Source organism: Podarcis filfolensis (genome assembly GCF_964270895.1).
Source record: "Podarcis filfolensis genome assembly, chromosome: 17".
NCBI classification, from domain to species: Eukaryota; Metazoa; Chordata; class Lepidosauria; order Squamata; family Lacertidae; genus Podarcis; species Podarcis filfolensis.
The window spans coordinates 3,087,488-3,109,381 of record NC_139621.1 but is presented as its reverse complement, the minus strand read 5'-3'; the positions used below and the strand labels follow the sequence as shown (position 1 = coordinate 3,109,381).

At 48.6% G+C, this 21,894-nt stretch overlaps 2 long non-coding RNA genes across 2 annotated transcripts in view; one reads left to right on the top strand and one right to left on the bottom strand.

Moving 5' to 3' along the window:
• Positions 1 to 21,894, top strand: part of LOC310752332 — a 182,761-nt gene that overhangs the window by 52,767 nt on the left and 108,100 nt on the right. The gene's annotated exons all lie outside the window — the stretch shown is intronic.
• LOC310752431 lies at positions 11,255 to 16,042 on the bottom strand. Its single transcript, XR_014542951.1, has 3 exons — positions 15,659 to 16,042; positions 12,475 to 12,767; positions 11,255 to 11,299 (listed from the first exon to the last, which is right to left on the bottom strand). It is a non-coding gene; the product is annotated as an uncharacterized lncRNA (long non-coding RNA).

Genomic DNA, 21,894 nt, shown 5'->3' with positions numbered 1-21,894 from the left:
TGTGTGTGTGTGTGTAGCCTTCACCATATTTATTAATTACCTCTTCACTTTAAATCTGCATGGAGCAATGAACAACACCGGCATTTGAAAACAACTCCTAGCAGCAGCCGTCCATGCTTCTCCTTCAGCAGCCCTGGTGCCTTCCACTTCCAGACATTTTCAATTACAGCTTCCACCAGTCCCAGTTAGCACTCACAGACTGTCTGGAAGGCACCAGGTTGCTGAAAATTTGTCTAACGAGATCTCTTTGCAGCCATGTAAAACAATAGACAGCTATATGCTCTGTGCGACCAAATCCATTCTATTATGATTATCATTAATATTGTTGTTGTTTTCCATTTATTATATGACTTCTAACTGCACTAATAAACCAGGGATGGGGAATCTGTGACCCTCAAGATGTTGTTGGCTTCCAGCCCTCCTCATCCCTGACCACTGGCCATGCTGGATGAGGCTGATGGTTGTTGAGACTCCCATGAATGTTTGGGGGCCCAGAGGTTCCCCATCCCTGCTCCAGGCATTTTATAGCCTCACACATTGTTGTTGTTGTTGTTTAGTCGTTTAGTCGTGTCCGACTCTTCGTGACCCCATGGACCAGAGCACACCAGGCACTCCTGTCTTCCACTGCCTCCCAGAGTTCGGTCAAACTCATGCTGGTAGCTTCGAGAACACTATCCAAAGGCCAGTGGGAATACAATGGTGTGCCTAATGATTCTACGAACTACAAAATGTTGCAGTGTATCCTTACACTTGTTCAGGGTCCAGCCAGCCCTTCTTGGGGATGTTGAAAGGGCCCCATACAGGGAGTGTTTTTTAATGCTTTGCTGTTCTGCAAACCTTGGGGTTCATCTAAGCATGGCAATACCTTCCTCTTGTTTCCCAGAGGTCCAATTTTGGCTGCAATGCTATTGGCACTCAAGCAGCTAAGTTTGCTATTAGAGGAAATGATGATTAAACCAAAGGTGGTTTGTTGCTTTCAAAGTGTTTTCAAGGACCATCTCCAAATGGCCATACAGAAAAGAAGTGCCCTTCCCAATGCCCAATAAATCCCCCTGAAATGTATTGGCATAGGAGGCATCCGGCTGAACTGCCCACTTCAGCCCAGACACTTCCATCTTCACACCCATAAAAAAATCAGCACTGTTTCTAAATGATCATTTAGGGGAATGCATTGGCCGAGGTTATCTTCTTCCTATATGCTGCTTTGTATACCACAGGATTTGTTCTTCCAACAAACACATTCCAGTGAGTTGTGAATCTGCACCTCGACTTGCAAGCCTCTGAATGAAACAATTGGGGGCGGAGCACCATTCGGGCATCCTCCTGGTGTTCCCCAGTACAAGTACACTTCAGCTGTGAGGAATGTCCAGCCCCTGGGCACCATCATGGCACCTCTACCAATGCATCAGGCTGTAGAAGCAGCTGTCCGTGTCCATGGACAGGAGCCCCTGATAACACCCATGTTGGCTGCAGCCCCTCCTCATGAGCAGAAGCAAAGGCTTGGTGAATGTCTCTACCCTCTGATCCACTCATTACACCCCTCCATGGCTGGAAAGATCTCAGGTATGCTGCTGGAGATAGACAACTCTGAGTTGCTGCTGATGCTGGAGTCACCTGAATCCCTCCACTCTAAGATTGAGGAAGCTATTGCTGTACTGCAGGTGCACCAAATCTCTGAAGCATCCCACAAGATGGCAGCATTTCTTTAGTGACCAAGGTGGGTTGGATCCTATTGGTACTGATAAAATGACTACTTCTACTTTGCCTGTTGCTGCAACTGTCATGTCTACACTGCTTGTGCAGCAGCCTTCATGGTTACCATAAATTTGCTGCATGTGGTCTAGCTCTCTAAATTAAAACACACAAAGAGAGAGAGAGAGAGAGATTCCCAAGACTGAGAAGCTTAAACACCCTCCATCATTCTGTCACAATGTAAGCAGAGGTGTAGAGTGGGGAGGGCCAGGGGAGCCATAGCCCCAGGTACCTGGTTTTGTGGAGGGGGGGTGAGCCAGGCGCCCCCATGCAGGAATCCCTGCCCTGCCCATCACCGAGGGTCTCTTGGCCCTGAAGCCTGGCCTTGCCACCATGTCCCCAGCCACCAAGGGCAACGGCAGCTGGCCAGGTTAAACAGCACAGCCCCGTGAGCCTGGCAGCAGTGAGGGTTTGACTGGCGCAGCAGGTTTCATTCACTCCCTGCCTGTCTGGTGCACACACACATGTGCATCTCAGGCACCAATAAAGGACGCAACACCACTGCATGTAGGTACTTTATAGCATGTCTAAAGTGCTCTTCCTGTGTGTTCAGGTATGCAGGGGCAGAGGAAGGGGATGCGGTGGGTGCGGTCCGCCCCGGGTGTCACCACTGAGGGGGGTGACAAAATGCTGGGCAGCACTCACCGCGGGGCCTGCAGCACACCTGAGCCACTTGTCTCTCCTGCCCAAACTGTCCACCTGCTGCCTCCCCCCAACTGTAGGGCAACGGAGTGGGAGGAGGCAGGCAGACTCCGGAGGTCCCGTCCTCGCCCCGCCCCTATGGGAGGCTCACCCCGCCCCACCCCTGGGCACGCCGCCCGAGCAGCTTCCTCTACCGCTGCAGGTATGCCACCAGCATATTCCATACAGCAACCTTGCCAGGTACCATTAGTGTTCTTTTGAGCAAACAGTGTGTTGTATGGAAGTGCTGAGTGAAAATGTGTCTGAAGAGACATTTGAAGCGAAGGCCTTTAAGTGTGCATGTACTGATAAAAATAATCATGCGCAGCCAGCCAACCTTTTCAGGTGGTGAACATAGCATGACAACCACACTGGAAAGCCTGTGTGAAGTGGTTTCAGTGGCAAATGGCTAGATTGTTCCGTTGACATACAGCAGCATGATCGGAGCCTACACAGGCAGATGGGTCATGCCGCGTTATCTCAGAGAAGGAGTAAGTGGGCACTATTCACGATCATAAAAGCAGAATGAAAAGCAAAGATAAGTGTCCACTGACTATCCTGCTATGAGTCGGGGAGGGATCTGGCCAGTGGGCCAGATCCTGATGCCCTCCACCACCTGGACCACTTTGACAAGTGGGTAGAGTTGCTCACCTGTCAATTGCCTTATTTTTTTTAATTTGCTTTTTATTCCAATTGAACAAAATTAAATAAAAATTAAAAGTGCATAAAGAGGAAAAAAGGAGGAAATGTATATTATATCACTATAAATGCAAACAACTACAATTCCATATATGCTTGTCTAGCACATAGGCAGTGCTTTTTTTCTAGAATATTAGGTGCCAGTACAGGTATATAAATGTTGTTATTATACATATACTGATATTTATAACCTACTATATTTTTTATAAACATGTTCCAAATATTGTCCATACACATAAGCAATCCATTCATAACTTGCAAGTGTTGTCACAATGTCAATTCATTGGCTGAAGGGGCCCTAGATTTATCTTTCCAGTGCATCCATATCAGTCCTTTGGCCGTAGTAAGGGCACGGAGAATCCATTTACATTGTCCAGTTGTCAAATTCCATACAGTAGGTACGTAATTCAAAAAGAACACTTTCCTCTGAAAATTTTACCTTTTTCCGCACAGTCATGTTTATCCAATCCAATGCTTTCCCCCAAAACTTAGTAAGCATAGAATATTGTAAAAACATGTGTTTCACAGAAGTCTTATCCAACTGCCTGGTGTTAACACCATGACCTCAAGGGAAGCACTGGCACCAGGCAGGTGCCATCAGTATATTTCCTTTAATAGTCAGCTGAAAACATTTCTTTGTGCAGGCTTATTCAGACACATACAACAGGCTGCATGCTTTACTGTGTTTTGTTGTTTTTGTATCATTTTCTAATGGTTTGAGACATGTTACCACAAAAAAAAATAGGAAGCACTTTGCACTTTTCTAAACCCGAAATCTGTGCTGGGAAGCATATCTGACTTACACCCACATTTCCTGATCAGGTGCAGCCCAATCCTTAGAAATATAACCAGGGATGGCAGAATTAGTCCCGAGAGGGAAAAGCACCCCCATCCGGCATGTGGGCTCCATCACCCTGGAAACTCACCTGTCCTCATGAGGACTATCACCATTCAGTTCACACAGGTTCTGCTACATGACACATGACACAACGCATGTCTGTTGCTGTGTGACTCTACCCCACCCCAGGAAACCTCCGCCGTGCCCCCACAGCCTAGGAGGGCGACTGCCGTCTTCCAGCTATGGCTTGGCATGGTATTTTACAGCATGCCAACTCTAATCCTGGGACAAGCTGTCTTCGGCTGATGGGGAGTGACTCTGCCCAGCTGGGTCTCTCTCTGTCTGCCTTGTGGGTGCATCAGCCTGGCCAGTGTCAGCAACTAATCCAACCTGACAGGTCCAATTGCTTAGAAAAGTCCCAGAGATTTCCAGTGCCTGCCGGCTCTGGCTGCAGCTGCACTGACTCAAGAGGAGAGAAGCAGGCAACCCTCGAAGCAGTTGCAGGAGGAGTGCAAGTCTGGCCTGCATCCCCTGAGCAGCAGCACAGCAAAATACTTGGTGCCCAGAGATACTGGATTTGGGAGGTGAGTAGCAAACCCTCCTCCTTTTCACAAAGGAACCATTCCCACACTTACCCCCATCTAAACAATGGAATATATGATGAGACAGGGCACAATGCAGTTATTCTCTCTCTCTCTTTCCCCCTCATTGAAAAGGAAATATTTAAATTATATTATATTTGTAATTTAAATGCATGGCTGTTCATATCTGAGCTGAGAGCTGCCTTGTGAAAATTGTGAAAACACTGGTATAAATAAATACAACCCAACACCTTCCACTCAGCAGCAGTGTAGAGTTTTCTCCAAGGTTCTGCATTGGGATGGGGCAGAGTGAGTGCTATATGCAGATTGTGGGGAAACTGAAATTGAACCACTTGCCTGGTGGAGCGAGTCCTCAATCCATCCCTTGCATGTGGCCACAGAGTCCGTTCCAGGGCTGGGTCAGCTCAAGCTGTACTGCTGCCTTGGGGAAAAATGACTTCTGCTTCTCCCAACCACATGGGATGGCAGACAGAAGGGACTGCCCCCTCCTTCAGCAACACACAGGTCTTCCTCATTGCTGCCCTTCCAGAAGTAATTGAAGGAAAGGGAAGGCCTGGTGACTGGAGCACATAGTGGCCCCCTATTGCCCCAAACCCTATGGATGTAATATCCTGGGACTTGGGTTGGGGAAACCACGAGCACGTTTTCTCAGCCTACCCCAGTGCTAGTCAAGGAGGCAGCAAACAGGGAAAGATGCTGGAGGAGGCGGCAGGAGGGAGCGGGGCAGCAGTCCTTGGTCCTCAAGTCATCCCTGCATCAGCTCTGCACTCTGCGCCTGTGTTTTTGCATTTTGTATGCGTGGGGTCAGCCCACACCAGTGGACCACTTTCCTCCTCCATCTCAGGATTTCCCTTGCGGTACTCAGTAGGTGCTCAGACGTGGGTGGCGCTGTGGTCTAAACCACAGAGCCTAGGGCTTGCCTAGGTCAGCAGTTCTAATCCCCGCGATGGGGTGAGCTCCCGTTGCTCGATCCCTGCTCCTGCCAACCTAGCAGTTCAAAAGCACGTCAAGTGCAAGTAGGGAAGGTCAATGTGCAATGGCGGGAAGGACCTTCCAGCGGGAAGGTCAATGGCATTTCTGTGCGCTGCTCTGGTTCGCCAGAAGCAGCTTAGTCATGCTGGCCACCTGACCTCCCGGAAGCTGTACGCCGGCTCCCTTGGCCAGTAAAGCAAGATGAGCGCCACAACCCCAGAGTCATCCACAACTGGACCTAATGATCAGGGGTCCCTTTACCTTTACTCAGTACGCAGGACAGTGGGGGCAAAGCTAGAACGAGTTGGCTCTGCCTGCCATTGTCTCTGGCGCCACCTACTGATGGCCTCCCGCCACGCCACCCCACGAGGCACCAGGCGCCACTAGCGTCGGCTGCAGCATCTCATAACAACCCCGCGATCCTCCGCGCCCAATTCCGCCCACACTGCACCGGTGCCTTCTTTCTTCCCCCCTCCCTTTTCTGTCTCTCCCTTGCTTCTCCCCTAGATTTGCAAATCTCCCTCAGCTCCTGCTCGCCCTCTCCATCTCTCTCTCTCTCAGCTGCTCGCAGATTGAATTATTTCATTCTTTGTAAACGAGCTTCAGGAAGCGGCAGGACGGACGAGAGACGCAGAGGGCGGCGCTGGTGAAATGAAAGAGGCGGGTAGGAAGGACAGACGAACTCCCCCCCCAACACACACACACACACACACACACACACACACACACACACACACACTCTTCATCGCCCATCACCAGCCTTGCGGGGAATTCTGCATCACCACGCCCTTTCTCGGCCCGTTTGTGCTGCTGTCTGCTGCCATCTAGTGGGAATCCGGATTGTTGCACATTAAGAAAAGCGGGCGGGGGGCGAGTAATTCCGCGGGGAGATCCTGGTGACTCCCTTCCCTCCCTGGTGCAACACGCGGACTGTTCTTCTTAGTGCTCAGGTCAAGGAATGTTGCATAGGTTCGAGGTCTCAGAGCAAGGCCACCAAAACGTGTTTTCCGCCCGATGGTCGTTCACGTGGGTGTCCTTGATAACCCTTTCCCCCCCGGCCCCCCAAACAGCCGAGACGGAGTGTCTCCTGCCAGAAGCAGGCAGTGACCGCAGCTCGGTTCATTCGGGCAGATTCGCGCCGCTTGATGTCTCTTAGCTGAATGCAAGATGAGGCTCCACATCTGGTGGAGGGGAAAACACGCGCATCAGGTTGGGTTGGCATTATCATTTTGTCTGTGGCAAGGCATCTGTGCCATGCTTGTTTGTGCATGCAGGGCAGTCGTTCATTCCTTAGAAGCATTTATTTCTTTGTCGCCCTATAAACAAGTCCTCAAACACCACTTGCTGCAGGCAGGCAACCAACAAGTGAAGAAGAACACACCACCTGTGCGTGAAGCAGCCCTCATCAGGGATGCGAGGGGCTGGCCTGGAACAAGCAACAGCCCAAGGCACTAGCCTTCCCTCCAAGTGTCCCCATTTTCCAGGGACAGTCCCGAAATTACAAAAGCCATCCTGGCTTCTGCTCTGATCCCAGAATGTCGCTGTTTCCCCTGCCAGTGCTGTCGCTGCTGAGCTCGGGGAAGAGGCTGAGCCGGCGCTTGTCCCAAGCAATGGCCATGGTGGCAGTGACAGCTGTGAGGGAGCATCTTGTGGCCCCTCCGGCCGCCCCTGCTGGCCTCCTCCCTTGGGCAGCTTGCAGTGGCTGCTGGAGAGCAGGCGAGGAGGAAGAGATGTTGTAGCCACCAAAGCCCAGCCCCACAGGACCAGCCGGCTCTGAGGGGCAGGCAGAGGACAGGGCTGCCCTAGGCGGGAAGAAAGGGGGAGGGAAGTGCAAGCAGTCTTGAATTGCTGTGTCCAATCTTGCTCCTTTCTAAAATGTATTTATTGGTGTGCTTTTTTTTGTAAACCCACCAAAGAATAAAATAAAATCTGGGTTCAGGGGTTTTCTCAGGGTGGTGGAGGGTTGTGTGTGCTGCGTCTTGTTGGTGTAATGTTGGTGGAAATGCCCTGTGGGGGGACAGGGGGGGGAAGCGGGGGGGATTGAGGAGGGTCAGTTTGGGGGGAATGAGAACGTCCCTATTTGCCTCTGATGAATGTTGGAGGGTATGCAATAATAAAAGATGGAGTAGCCCACTGCCATGGAGCCCCTCTGTGCCATCAAAGCTAGCCCATTGGGTATTGCTAATGCTTCCCAAAAAAAGAGTCATAAGTCAACACAAGGAGTACAGCCTTGAGAACAGCAGAAGCAGCTGAAAAGAGAGTTCAGGGATATTTTTGATAAGTGTAAACTGTGTGAAGGCACACACAGTGGTGCAAAAGGCCAGTGCAGTTCTTCCTTTACACCCCACCCCCATAACTGTCTGTCTGCATATAACTTTTAATATACAACAGGCAAAGAAAAGCCTTTGGCAATGGGGTGCTCAGACAGTGAAGGGTTTTTTTGGGGGGGGGGCTTATTGCAACAACAAAAGGGTGTCTCATTTTCATCCCTGAAATACTGGATACTGTGTGATGGTCCCCTACAGAATTTAAAATGCTGAGTGTGATCTTTCAGATCTTAAAGTAACTCTTCATGCTGTATTGATGTTCAGAAGGAAGATGGGGAGGGGAAGAAAAGAAGAGAAATCAATGTTGCATTGTTAGGCAGATATCTGGTGCTTTTGAAAACAATGAAGCAGGAAGTTAGCTGAATGCAGATACTGCTAATTAGGTTACCAAAAGGCCATGTTGGTAATATTCAGTGAACAAAAACTCCCTCCAGGGACAAAGCATTAAATGAAATGAAAAGGAAAGGAAAAAATCAACCACCATTTCCTCTGAAAATCTGGCAAACAAGAGCAAAGGTACATCTGTATCTGCAAAGCCTTTCAGGTCTCCTAGAACTATGGGAAAGCAGAGAACAGGTCAGGTCAGGGTGTCCTTTATGTGAGGAAGTTAGATATTAATTCTTGAGGGGTGGGGTGGGCACGCCAGGTAGCAGGTCTACAGCAAACAAACAAGCATGGTGATATTATCTAACTATGTTGCCATTTTTTCTTAGTTATCAAACCCTTGGAGATTTCTTAGTTGGGTAGTTGTCTGCCTTTTAAAACATTAATCTACATTTCTTTGATATGCATATTGCTGATAAGTATTACTGTCCCTTTGAGGCAGAGGAAAGTAAGGTACCGTAACTTAGCAAACCATCCTATACTGCTCTCGAGTTACTTTGCACTGGGGGGTTAGGAGTGGGGAGGTGAGGGATACTTTCCCACTGCACCTGGAATGGCCACTTGATCCAGTACACACTCAAGAGCAGCTCAGGAGGCTAGGAGAAAATACGCTACTTAGAAAAGTCATAGAAACTGGAGACACATCCTCCGGGACCCTTGAAACATCACCAGTGCCCACCCATCAGGCATGGTGCTGGTCTGGTATTCACATAACACAGAGAGCGCCAATCTATGCAGGCTGAAACAGGTGATTGACAGGTGGGCAGTGGGTGGACTCAGCTACCTGTCAAAAAATGGCCTGGCCACTTTTGGGTCCAGGGTGCCAGACTCAGAGCAGTTTCCCACTCTGGCATTGCAGCCTGCGTTTCTCCCCCTCCCTCCATGGGAAGTGCTCTGTCCTGGCACCACCTGTGTTGGTGTGTGTTTACATCCAGTGCCAAAATGAGGTGCTTCTTAGGATCCTAGGTGAAGATGTGTGCTCAAGTTCCCATGTATGTTTTAGAGATAGTCTCTTTGCAGAAAGTACCTCTTTGCACAAAGGCCACAACAAAGCCAAGATGGCCTCAAAAAATAAATAATCTGCCCTCCCATCTCAGCCCAGTTGAAATTTGCCTCCTTCAGTTAAAATCATGCTCCCAGCTATTGTTCAACTAATGCTTTAGTTGATTAATCTGCTACAAGGCTGATGAAAGATTTCAGCAGCCCTGATTTCTATAGTTCCTTGAGAACTGGGATGGCACAAGTGGTGTTGACCTATAGGCTGGAGGCTGTCCGCAAAGCATCTTTGACTGCTGCACACTCTCAGCAGCCCTGTCACATTTTAATCAAGGAGAGATTTAATAAACGGTAGAGAAGCAAAAAATGTTACGGGATGCGGGTGGCGCTATGGGTAAAACCTCAGCGCCTAGGACTTGCCGATCGTATGGTCGGCGGTTCGAATCCCCGCGGCAGGGTGAGCTCCCGTCTTTCGGTCCCAGCTCCTGCCCACCTAGCAGTTCGAAAGCACTCTTAAGTGCAAGTAGATAAATAGGTACCGCTTTCTAGCGGGAAGGTAAATGGCGTTTCCGTGTGCTGCGCTGGTGCTGGCTCGCCAGAGCAGCTTCGTCACGCTGGCCACGTGACCTGGAAGTGTCTCCGGACAGCGCTGGCCCCCGGCCTCTTAAGTGAGATGGGCGCACAACCCTAGAGTCGACACGACTGGCCCATATGGGCAGGGGTACCTTTACCTTTTAGAGAAGCAAAGCCAGTAAGGTCCAGTTATAATTTGTCATTCCCAGTGCATTTGGCTCTATGATGGCATGGAAGTCACGTCTGAAGTCATACCACCTATATACATTAGATATTTAGAGGGAGAAGCAATCTAGCTAACTTCAGAAAGCGTTCCTCAGCTGACAGCAGCCGAAATGCATTGCAGATGTCTTATTAAATTAAATAGGACCTGTTTGTTTGTATATTTAGGTTACTTCCTAAACAAACAATGAAAAATTAAGAGACAGTCTTTTTATATTTATATATAAAAGAAGTAAGTATTTTGTTCCCTATGGCAAGGAGTGCTAGGATGGGAAGCATCCATGTAATCCACCTTGTCTTAGACGCAAACCAGTGATGCATCAGAGGAGCACCTTGCTTGATTTGGTTCTTAGGAGAGAGAGAGAGAGAGAGAGAGAGAGAGAGAGAGAGAGAGAGAGAGAGGTTGCATTGGAAGTAAGCAGGGACATGGCAGGGGCTTTGTCATGTGCCAAAGACACACGAGAGCAGAAGCAGCAAAGCAGGCTGGGAAGTGCTGGGACTGCACAATCATTTGGGCCTAGTCAAGCTATCTAGGCCTAACTGCTAACTGTGGAGTCACTCTGACATGTGACTCATTCCCCTTATAAGTGGCAGCCATTTTCTCTCTCTGCTCTCTGTAAGATGTCAGTCAGAGTCCGTCCTCCTCAGTTGTGAGCAGAGTCAGTATGGAGTCTCAGTCAAACTGTTTGGAAGCATGTTGTTTATGAAGAAGTTTATTTTAACTCAGTAAAGCTCTTATTCTTTCACTTAAAAACTCTGCATTATTAATCTATGCTGCGCATCAGGCTTGAACCCTGTCCTGGAAACCAGGAGCGCCAACCACCTGTGAATGGACTTTTACCACGCCTCAAATGCAATAGTTTCCCCTCAATGAAATCTGTTTGCACATTCAACAGGTAAATGCAGAGAAGCGAAATTATGGAGAGGGTTTTTATTTTCATTATAAAGTGTCTAATGTTTTCTCTCTAACATTTTCTAAAACAATGCAGGCCCTGCTTACAGAATTAACAGTCTTTCCTTTGTTTTAGCAGGTCTCATATATGAACTTAAACCCCAGACAGCTGATTCACACAAGCAATTCATCCCCTCATGTTACAGTGTCCAGCGACGAACATTGTGGGAACAAAGCCACAGTATTCTGAGGTTCCCTCATCCCTGCTGCCTGGGCTGATGATGGGAGCTGGCTTCCAGCGTCTGGAGGGCACAGCTTCCCGGCTCCTGCATTAAGGACCAAACATGTTGTGTGAATAGGCCTGCCAAGAAGAGGAAACAAAAATGACTGGTTCCTTGTCTCTCCACTGGTCCAATGGTTTGCAAAGCCCCATCCCGGTAGGGAAGAAATGGTGCAAAAAAACTTGTGTACCATTTTGGCTAGTGAGCTAGCTAAACAAACAAATAAATAAATCTCCATCGTAATTGGTTATAAACAAGGATCCGTGGCTCACATTTTGGGGTTCTTGGTGGGGGGCGGGGATAAAAACACCCCAATATTCCATCTTTGACCATGGTCTCTTTTTTGACAGCCACTGCCAGAATGGAAATAGCTGTCAGGTGGGAAATGGGGGGAGGCCTCACTTTACGATCTTGGTTTTACCCAGGTATGGGACATGGCACTATCTGGGAGTTTGAATCAACACAGCAATGAGATGATAAATGGGCAGGGTAAGAAGGATAAATTTCTGAGTACATGGTAATTGTTCATTGATTACATCAACAAATTGGCACTCTCGCTATGACCACCTGCCATGGGTGTAGCCAGGATTTATTTATTTTGTGTGAGGGGGAATTAGGGTTGCCATATTTTGAAGCGCAAAAAAGAGGACACTATGAAGATTCTCATTTGAAATACTCCTACTATATGTAGGCTATAGCAGCCGTGATATATTGCTCAAGGGGGCAGGGGAAGAGAAGGGGTAAGCAAGTCTTCAATCACCAGTCTTGTCTAGGACTCATCCAGAAAGTATAGCCAGAGACATTTGGGCAAATTTAAAAAATGTTACCCCTGAAAAAGAGGATGTGTCCTGGAAAAAGAGGACAAACGGCAACTGGGAGGGGGGCAGAATTGAGTCACCTGCGACACAATTGGTCAGTTAAGTTTTTTTATTTATTTACTTGATTGGGGCGGCAGTCCCCCCACGAACCCCTGGCCACCCCACCTGCAACCAGGGGTGGAGGAAAGGGTGTGCTAGGTATGGGGCTGCCCCAGGTGTCACCACTGGGGGGGGGAATTATCGGGCAGCACTCAGCACAGGGCCTGCAGCATGCCCAAGGCTCTGTGCTGTCCAAAGGGTCCACCCACTGCCTCCCCCCAGCTGTAGGACGACTGAGTGGGAGGAGGCAGGCAGACTCTGGAGGCCCCATGCTTGTGCAGGAGACCTTCCAGCAGGCTGGACTCGGAGCCCAAAATGTGTCCCGATTGCCAACACACCTTGCCTCTTGTAGAAGGGGGCGCCTGGCCAATACTCACACAAGCAAGATGTCCTCCGTCACATCCAGTTCCTTGCTGATCCCTTCTTTGCGGGGCTCAGGCTCAGGGGCCAGGGAGCCCAGCACAATCTGGGCCAATGATGATGATGCGAAAGGGATCCTCAGCTCACAGATGTTGGGGGTAGCGATAAGGAGCATAAAATGTACAAGAAAATCACACACACAAACACATGCCCACACTGCCTACCTTTCCAACAAGAGACACTCTCTCTTATTCAAGGTCACTTTTGTATTCTATGTGTAATGGTTATAGGGGTTGCTCGTGCGTAAGTTGCCGCCACTCCTGGCTAGGTTGCCTGGTTAAACCTTTTCTGGCTGGACAGCCCTTCACTTCGTGGCTGTTTCAGTCACTAGCAGAATCCGTCAGTGGGCGTTTCTTGAACCTCTTCCAGCACAAAAGTTCTTTGACGCCAAGTCTCCGCCTACTCTCCCTGCGCGGAAGTCTTCTGCGCAGGGTGGGTGTGGGTAGCGGAGGACCCGTGCTCTCCCCGCTGGTCTCCGGCGAGGAGTCCTGGAGCCCCCTCGCCGATTCCCCCATCTGCCCCCCTTTATCCCTGGTGTTACGCTGATTTCCTTCCCCAGCCGATGAGCTGTCTCTCTCCCTGCTGGGCCCTTCTCCAGCATCGCTTGGGAGCCTTGCCTCCGCCTCTGGCTCCGATGGCAGTTCCCTGACATCCACCTCCCCCCCAGGACCCCCTCCACCCCCGGCCCGACCTTTTGATCCAACTTCATCCCTTTCCTCGGCCGACGATGCGGGGAATCCCCGGAAGGAGCTGTCGCCATCCTCTGAGGATTCAAAACCCACTTCCCACCCGCTCCGATCTCTTCCTGCAGGGTGGGCCTCCCAGTCTGATTCTTCTCCCTCTGACGCCTCTCCTCCCTCCTCTTCGGAGGCAGGAAAACCCACAAAATCCTCTTCATCATCTGTGGTACCAAATTGCTCCTCCCAGAATCTTGCTAGTGGTTTTGGTTTATCTGGAAACAGGCTGTGGAACTCCTCCACAAGATACCCGTCATTGATAGCCTCCGCGGGAACCCATGTGTTTTCTGACCTGGGTTCTCCCTCCCAAGCTACCAAGTACTCCACCTGGCGCCCTCGCCACCTTGAATCGAGTATTTCCGTGGCTTGGTTGTGGTGTTCCCTCTCCTCTACCTGCGGGTGTGTGGTGACTTCTCCCTCTCGCCCCGGGAATTCCCGCCCCTCCCTGTACGGAGAGAGTAGGGACCTATGGAACACCGGGTGTATCTTCATGCTGTCAGGCAACTTGAGCTTGAATGCCACGGGGTTCACCTGCTGTGTTACCTCAAAAGGTCCCAGCCACCTTGGCTGCAACTTCTTGCACCCTCCCTTAAAGGGTAACCCTTGGGTTGACAACCACACCCGGTCTCCCACCCGAATGGTCTCCCCTTCCCGACGGTGCTTGTCTGCCTGCCTCTTGTAAATTTCCTTGGCCCGTTCCAAGTTCATCTTAAGTTGCTGGTGCAAGGCCTCCATTTCTTCCACAAACTGCTCTGCCGCAGGTACGCTCCACCCTTCCTCCCCCCTCCCCGGGAAGGCCCTGGGGTGACACCCATAATTGGCCATGAACGGGCTCATTCCCGTGGACACATGTTCAGCGTTATTGTACGCAAATTCAGCCAGCGCTAGTTTGTCTACCCAATCGTTCTGTCTCTCGCTGACGTAGCAGCGTAGGTATTGCTGGAGTATACTATTCGCTCTTTCTGCTTGCCCGTTGGTTTCCGGGTGTCTCGCCGTCGAGAAGCCCACCTCGACCTGCAGCAAGCTCATGAGCTTCCTCCAGAACCGGGAAGTAAATTGTTTCCCGCGATCTGAGATGACCCTCGAGGGAGCCCCATGCAGCCTGAAGATGTGATCCACAAACAACCTGGCTGTTTCCTCTGCCGTCACCGCATGCTGTAGTCATGGCAACGTTCCCCTCTCCCTTCGCGCTTCTCCTGAGCCCGCGCTTCCTGTCTTACTCCAATCGCAAGCACAGCCTTGGTCAGCTGATCCATCAACTGCGGGCGGGGGGCGCGGGAAAGCTCGTCCTTCACAGCTGGGGACAACCCCTCCTCAAACAACATTTGAATGGGTTCAGAGTCCAGATTCCAGATTCCACCCTAGCCGGTGGATCAACATTGCAAAGCACGACCAGTAGTCTCTAACTGATTGGCTCCCCTGCTTGCACCCCATCAATTCCCGTCGAGTCACATTTTGCTCCACTTCACTGGAAAACATTGCATCCATCGCCTGATAGAATTTCCTAAGGTCCTTCAAGGCAGCATTTTGCGTCGCCATTAGGGGCCTGATCCATTCCCGGGCCCCATCCTGTAGATGCCCAACAATATAAGCCACCCTTTCCCCATCATCAGCAAAGTCATTATACTGCAGTTCCAAAGCGTACTCTATTTCCGTTCGGAACGCGTTATAGTCCTGGGGCTTCCCCCCAAACTTGTGTACCAGTCCCGGTACCTTCCTTGCGACGGGGGTGGGTCTGACCTGTGCATCCTGAGTCCGCCTTTCGTCCAGCCGCGCCGTCAGGAGAGCCACATGCTGTTCCAAATCTTGGTTCCTCTCCACCAGATTTTGCACTCCAGCTGCTTGCTCCGTTGCGCCGGCTTCTCCGGTTTGGCTCATGATGCTGCCTGCCTGTCGCTGCGCACAAGCAACGTCAGAGACTGACGGATTGCTGTAATGGTTATAGGGGTTGCTCGTGCGTAAGTTGCCACCACTCCTGGCTAGGTTGCCTGGTTAAACCTTTTCTGTCTGGACAGCCCTTCACTTCGTGGCTGTTTCAGTCACTAGCAGAATCCGTCAGTGGGCGTTTCTTGAACCTCTTCCAGCACAAAAGTTCTTTGACGCCAAGTCTCCGCCTACTCTCCCTGCACGGAAGTCTTCTGCGCAGGGTGGGTGTGGGTAGCGAAGGACCCGTGCTCTCCCCGCTGGTCTCCGGCGAGGAGTCCTGGAGCCCCCTCGCCGATTCCCCCATCTGCCCCCCTTTATCCCTGGTGTTACGCTGATTTCCTTCCCCAGCCGATGAGCTGTCTCTCTCCCTGCTGGGCCCTTCTCCAGCATCGCTTGGGAGCCTTGCCTCCGCCTTTGGCTCTGATGGCAGTTCCCTGACACTATGTTTAATATTTCTGGGAGAGCTTCTAGTCCCTGTTTTTTTACTGCGGAGCTCTGACTCGGTCAGGCCAGAGCACTTCTGTGGGATGTAACCAGGCCCAGAACATTGGTACCAAATGAATGTCACATTTAGTGTCCCATGCGCTTCATTCTAATACAGTAATATTGGAATTTTCTCAAAGGGAAATTACACACACTAAAATAAATATTGGAAGAGGAAGTGTGAGTCATTGGTGCTCCCATTCCCCAATATACTCTGTGTGTGTGTGTTTGTAGGAATTCTCACTGCAGGGGAAGGTGTGCCGTTCCCTTCAGCAACATACCGCCCTGAAGAAAGAAAGAAATTTCCACAAACTAATGTGGAAAACGTTGCAAAATGCAGTATTGGAAGACACAAGAACTACCCACGCTGGAAGAGTGGCAGACGAAAGTGATTGACTATATGGGACTGGCTGAGATGACTGGCAGAATCCGTGACCAAGGAAAAGAGACGGTGGAAGAAGATTGGAAGAAATTTAAAGTTTATCTTAAGAACTGTTGTAAAATTAATGAGTGCTAAAATGTCATGGGTAATGTAAAACAGAATTGCAGTGATAAATAATTGGGTAAGAGGAAAAAGATTAGAAACTGAATTACAAGTACTGAAATTAGGGGTTGCTGGAAAAGTTTAAAACAGGGATGCAGAAAAGGGAGGTATGGGGAAGTCGTTGAAACAAGGTTCAAGAAAGAGAGGTTAAGAAATTATATGTGTTTACATGTTTGTTTGTTTATGTGTCGTTAATTGTTAGTTGTATTGTGTTTTAATATATGTTGTAAAACCAATAAAAATCTATTATAAAAAAAAAAGGAAAACGTTGCAAAATGCCATTCTGGCCCTCCTGAAGATCTGGGTGGATAGTTCTTCTGATGCCTGGGTATCCCTGACTTGCAGTGGCTCTGGAAGGATCTTTCATAGCAGCCCTGTCTGGAAATGCCTGGGACCCCACCTCCTCCATACAAAGCATGCACTCTGAAACGGAGCTCTAGCCCTCCCCCAACGTGCACTTACTAGGGAGTAAGTCTTTGGAAGCACTCCGACTTCCTTCAAAGTAAACTTACTTAGGGTCAAACTGCATTCCTCATGATCAGGAGAAAACAAAAGGGCATGACTGAACATACAATGTTGCATCCTTAGATGCCCCCAACTGCAGAAATAGGACACGTCTTTGCTTAGAGTGGCCATTGACACTTGGCCAAAGGAATGGACACTAATTTGCATACGCTGTGTGTAGATGCACATTTAAAAATATTAGTAGTTTATCTCCTACTAAGTCATAGTCACTAGAACCATTGATTTCAGTGACTCAGAGTATGACTTAGCTGGATATATGATACTGCCTTGAGTATGACTGATGTGTTAGGTCACCCTCTAATTCTACATGGGAATATTATACATCTCACTTTAGTGGAGACGACTGTGGCCTAGGTGGTTGTGCTTAGTCTGCTGCCAAGGTGCTATCTGTTGATGGGCAACTTCAGTGCCCCTGCTCTTCCTTCTGTATCTTTCAGCCAGACCTGGAATGCCCAGACATTCAAATAGAGGACACCTTCATACAGAGGACTGTCACCTGTCCACATCTTAAGCCTCTGATATCCGTGAAAATTGACAACTGTCTTCTGAAAATTGGACACCTGAGCATCTTATATTTGCTCTTCTGCTTCTGTTAATGAGTGAACGTCATGCCATTTCCTCTTTTATCCCAACCTTTTCCACATTCTGCATAATCTAAATAGGATCCGTTTGTTTGTATATGTAGGTTACTTCCTAAACAAACAATGAAAAATTAAGAGACGGTCTTTTATATTTATATATAAAAGAAGTATTTTGTTCCCTATGGCTTGGTGTGCTAGACTGGGAAGCATCCATGTAATCCACCTTGTCTTAGACACACACCAGTGATGTATCACAGGAGCACTTTGCTTCATTTAGTTCTTAAGGGGGAGAGATAGATAAAGGGAGAGAGAGAGAGAGAGAGAGACCCGGGACACCCAGGACAGCCCCATACCTACTTCACCCCCTTCCTCCGCCCCCGGTTGCAGGTGGTGTGGCCAGGGGTTTGGAGGGGGGAACTGCTGCCTCAATCAAGTAAATAAAAATATACTTAACTGACCAATTGTGTCGCAGGTAACTCATTTCTGCCCCCCCCCCCCGGTTGCCGTGTGTCCTCTTTTTCCAGGACACATCCTCTTTTTCAGGGGTAACATTTTTAAAATTTGCCAAAATGTCTCTGGCTATACTTTCTGGATGAGTCCTAGACAAGACTGGTGATTGAAAACTTGTTTTCCCCATCTCTTCTCGTGCCCCCCTCAGCAATATATCACAGCTTCTATAGCCTACGTATAGTAGGAGTATTTAAAATGAGAATCTTCATGGCGTCCTCTTTTTTGTTCTTTGAAATGCAGTGGTACCTCGCGTTACATACGCTTCAAGTTACAGACTCCGCTAACCCAGAAATAGTACCTCTGATTAAGAACTTTGCTTCGGGATGAGAACAGAAATCATGCTCCGGCGGCGTGGCAGCAGCAGGAGGCCCCATTAGCTAAAGTGGTGCTTCAGGTTAAGAATAGTTTCAGGTTAAGTACGGGCCTCCGGAACAAATTAAGTACTTAACCCGAGGTACCACTGTATGGCAACCCTCACTTGCCTCCCCTAAAATAAATCCTGGCTACACCCATGGCAGGTGGTCATAGCGAGAGTGCCAATTTGTTGATAAAATCAATGAACTATTACCATGTACTCAGAAATTTATCCTTCTTACCCTGCCCATTTATCATCATGCTGCTGCGTTGATTCAAACTCCCAGATAATGCCATGTCCCACACCTGGGTAAAACCAAGATCGTAAAGGGAGAGCCTCCCATTTCCCACGTGACAGCTATTTCCATTCTGGCAGTGGCTGTCAGAAAACTGACCATGGTCGGGGGCCACTAGGGGGCGCATCAGAAGATGGCCAACAATACCATCTCTCTGGCTCACATGAGGTAATTAAGAGGCTGTTATGGGAGTATGCAGCCTCCCTTGTTACCCCAAAGGAATGGGGAACGCTGCCTTGCCTGCTGTGCCCATAATTCACCCCCAGATTCGAAAGGGGGTGAGGGCACTAGGCACAAAAGCCCTCGTGTGGGTCAGCTCTCCTGGACGCTGTCTCTGATCTGCGCAGCTAGTTGCGGGAGCTCAAAATAAGCAATCAGAACAGAAGCAAACGCACATACTTCAAGCGATAATCGGGAGTAAGGACTGCTAACTAAAGGGATCTCTGGGAAGAGGAGCGACGGGCTGGACTTAACAATAAATCAAGAAGAGGAATAAATCAAGAGGAAGATTCATCAAAGGATCGGTATGTCGGAGCGAGACTGAAAAGGAGGGGGGGAGAAAAACTTTTCTTTTTTTGTCTTATGTGAGTACCCAATAATCCCCCCCCAAAAAAGAATCGTTGCGATTACTGATCACAAGCAGGAGGAATAAGAACTGTGTGGAAATTAATTACTATGCAAGGACGTGGCTTATGGGAGCATCGGGAAACGAAAGTAAGTCCTTTGTGACGCAGTTATAAAAAGAGATTTATCATGGCAGGCCCGCCCACAGGAATCCAGGGGGAGGAGGACTATGGCTGTTACTATGTTGAAGTGTGGGTTCAGCCTAGCAGGGCCCCCTGAGAAAATTTATGAGGGAGCGGCGGGCCTGGGGAGATCAGGACAGACTGTCGGAATGTTTTGTACGGAGGTGTTGAAATGGCGTCTGTCTACTTTTATGGCTCTTGGATGAGTGCAAAATCCACACAGGAAATAACGACGTTTGTCTTCAACCCGCTTGTGGAGATTATCAGAGATCACAAAGAAAGGAGATAACAACAAGAAGATGAGGAAAACAACAAAGAGAAGATTGAACAGAACTGTGAATATTATTTTGACAGAACTGTGTAATTAAAGCAGCAGCAAGAGAGATGATCGGATCCCTTTCGGAGCTTAAAGCATGGGTACCCCCAACAAAAATTTTAACAATTTGGCTGTGTAATTTGGAATTATTGTTATTTGGAATTAATGTGATGTGATTGGCCTGTTAATAAAAATTATTTTTTTAAAAAAACTGACCATGGTCAAAGATCGAATATTGGGGTTCAGATCCCCAAAAAAACCAAAAAATGTGAGCCACGGGTCCCTGTTTATAAGCAATTACGATGGAGATTTCAGGATTTATTTATTTAGCTAGCTAGCTAGCCAGCCAAAGTGGTACACAAGTGTTTTTGCACCGTTTGTTCCTCACCGGGATGGGGCTTTACAAACCATTGGAGCAATGGCTTCCGGAGGCGGCGCCAACGGCAATGGCGGTCTCCTTCTGAGTAAGAGGGAGAAGCCCCGCAGAAAGTGGGTCTGTCTGCTACGGCGAAGCGGAGACCCGATCGGAAATCGCAGGCAGAAGGAGCCTGCGAGCGTGGGACTCGGCGGGCACCATTTGTGCCCCCCGAATTAGCGAAGGAACCCCGCAAGGGGCTCCGGAGCGTAACGGGAGGTGCGGTGCTGAGAGTCAATTGCTCCTTCTGTGGGGTGAAGCCGCGTAGCTGTTGCCGGAGAGCGCTGACCTTTTTCCTGTGACAATTCGGCGGCTAAACTACTATCCGTGAGTAAGTGGAATTTAAAGAGGGGATTTGAAGAAGGAAAAAAGACAACAATTTGGCACTGAAGCGGGAAGGTGTAAACAGGAAGTCCGCCTCCCGTTTCTGTAAAAGATCAAAGCAAAGACGTCTCTACGCTAATACTTCGAAAGCGGAGCTTTTTAAAGTTTGAATCCGAAACATCAAAAGTGAAAGAACTCCACCCCAAATTGGGAGAGGGGGGGAAGAAAGGGAAAGTGACTTTATTTCTTCTGGGAAAAATAGAGGTAAAACTCTCTTTCTTTTTTTTCTGTCGGAATCCTTGGGAACGGACTGCCAGGCTTGTGAGAACTGCTACATTGGGACTCGCACTACTTTTTGACATTGTAACTTTTTAATGATTAACTCTGCAAGGGAGATACATTTTGAGAGTCTTCTTTGGACTGGAAACTGTTGCATGATTTTATTGAAGGGGACATGGAAAGTTAGAGACTTTTCTATTGTGAACTTTATGGCTGCTACAGTGTCCCCCTAGAGGAACATTGAAGCTGTGCATTTAGCTGGGGGAATTTTCCACTTTGGACATTAGGGGATTTCCACAGTAAGACCTGACCTTGACTTAAGATAAAGGGGATGACAGAACAAAGAGCAACAAGATCAGGCAAGGTCAGAGTGCAGCAGCCCAGTGCTGTTTCCCAGCAACGTAGAGCATCTGTACCCGGCCTTCCTGTGACACAGGAGGAAGATTCGGCAGAAGTTGAACCAAAAGGAATGGCCTCAGAAGGGGATTTTACTTCGGTATTAAACAAAATTTATGAGAAATTGGAAGGCCTAAGTAAACAAGTTACAGAACAGTCAAATAAAATTGATGGGAATACTGCCAGCATTAATTCAAATACAAAATCTATTGAAAAATTGCTGAAAGAATCTGCGTCTACCCGAAAAATAGCTGAGGAAGCAAAAGAAAAAGTAGCAGCTGTGGAGGAAGAAATAAAACCTTTGCGTAAACAGATTGGGGACCACCAGTCTATATTGTCTATGATTGAATTGAAGGAGAAACAGACAAATCTGAGGATCAGGGCCGTGCCGGAACTTGAAAAAGATAACCTGAGCGACTACCTTTCACAGGAATTCGGGAAATTTTGGAATTTGGAGCCGGAAAAAGACTTTAAGATAGTGAGTGCCTTTAGACTTGGAAGAGGAGGGAGAAAGAACAGGGTGAGAGACTGTTTGGTTACCCTCCGGACGAAAGAAGAGAGGGATAAAATATTGAGTGCACATTTTCAGAAGTCCTTGGAAATTAACGATTCGAGAGTCGAGATCTTTAAGGATATACCGAAATATCTTTTGGATTTGAGAACCAATTACGGAGATTTGGTGGCCCTACTGAGAAGTAATAGCATTGTCTTTAGATGGGAATTCCCCCAGGGACTATCTTTTACTTATAAAGGGAAAAAGTTCAAAATTAGATCAGTGGAAGACAAGGAAAAATTTTTGAGAGACCACGAAGAAGACCTACAAAAAGAAGCACTAGAAGAGTTAAGAGCTCTGAGATCAAGAGTTCTAGACACAGCACTACTACCTTCGGGACCGGACAAACCAAA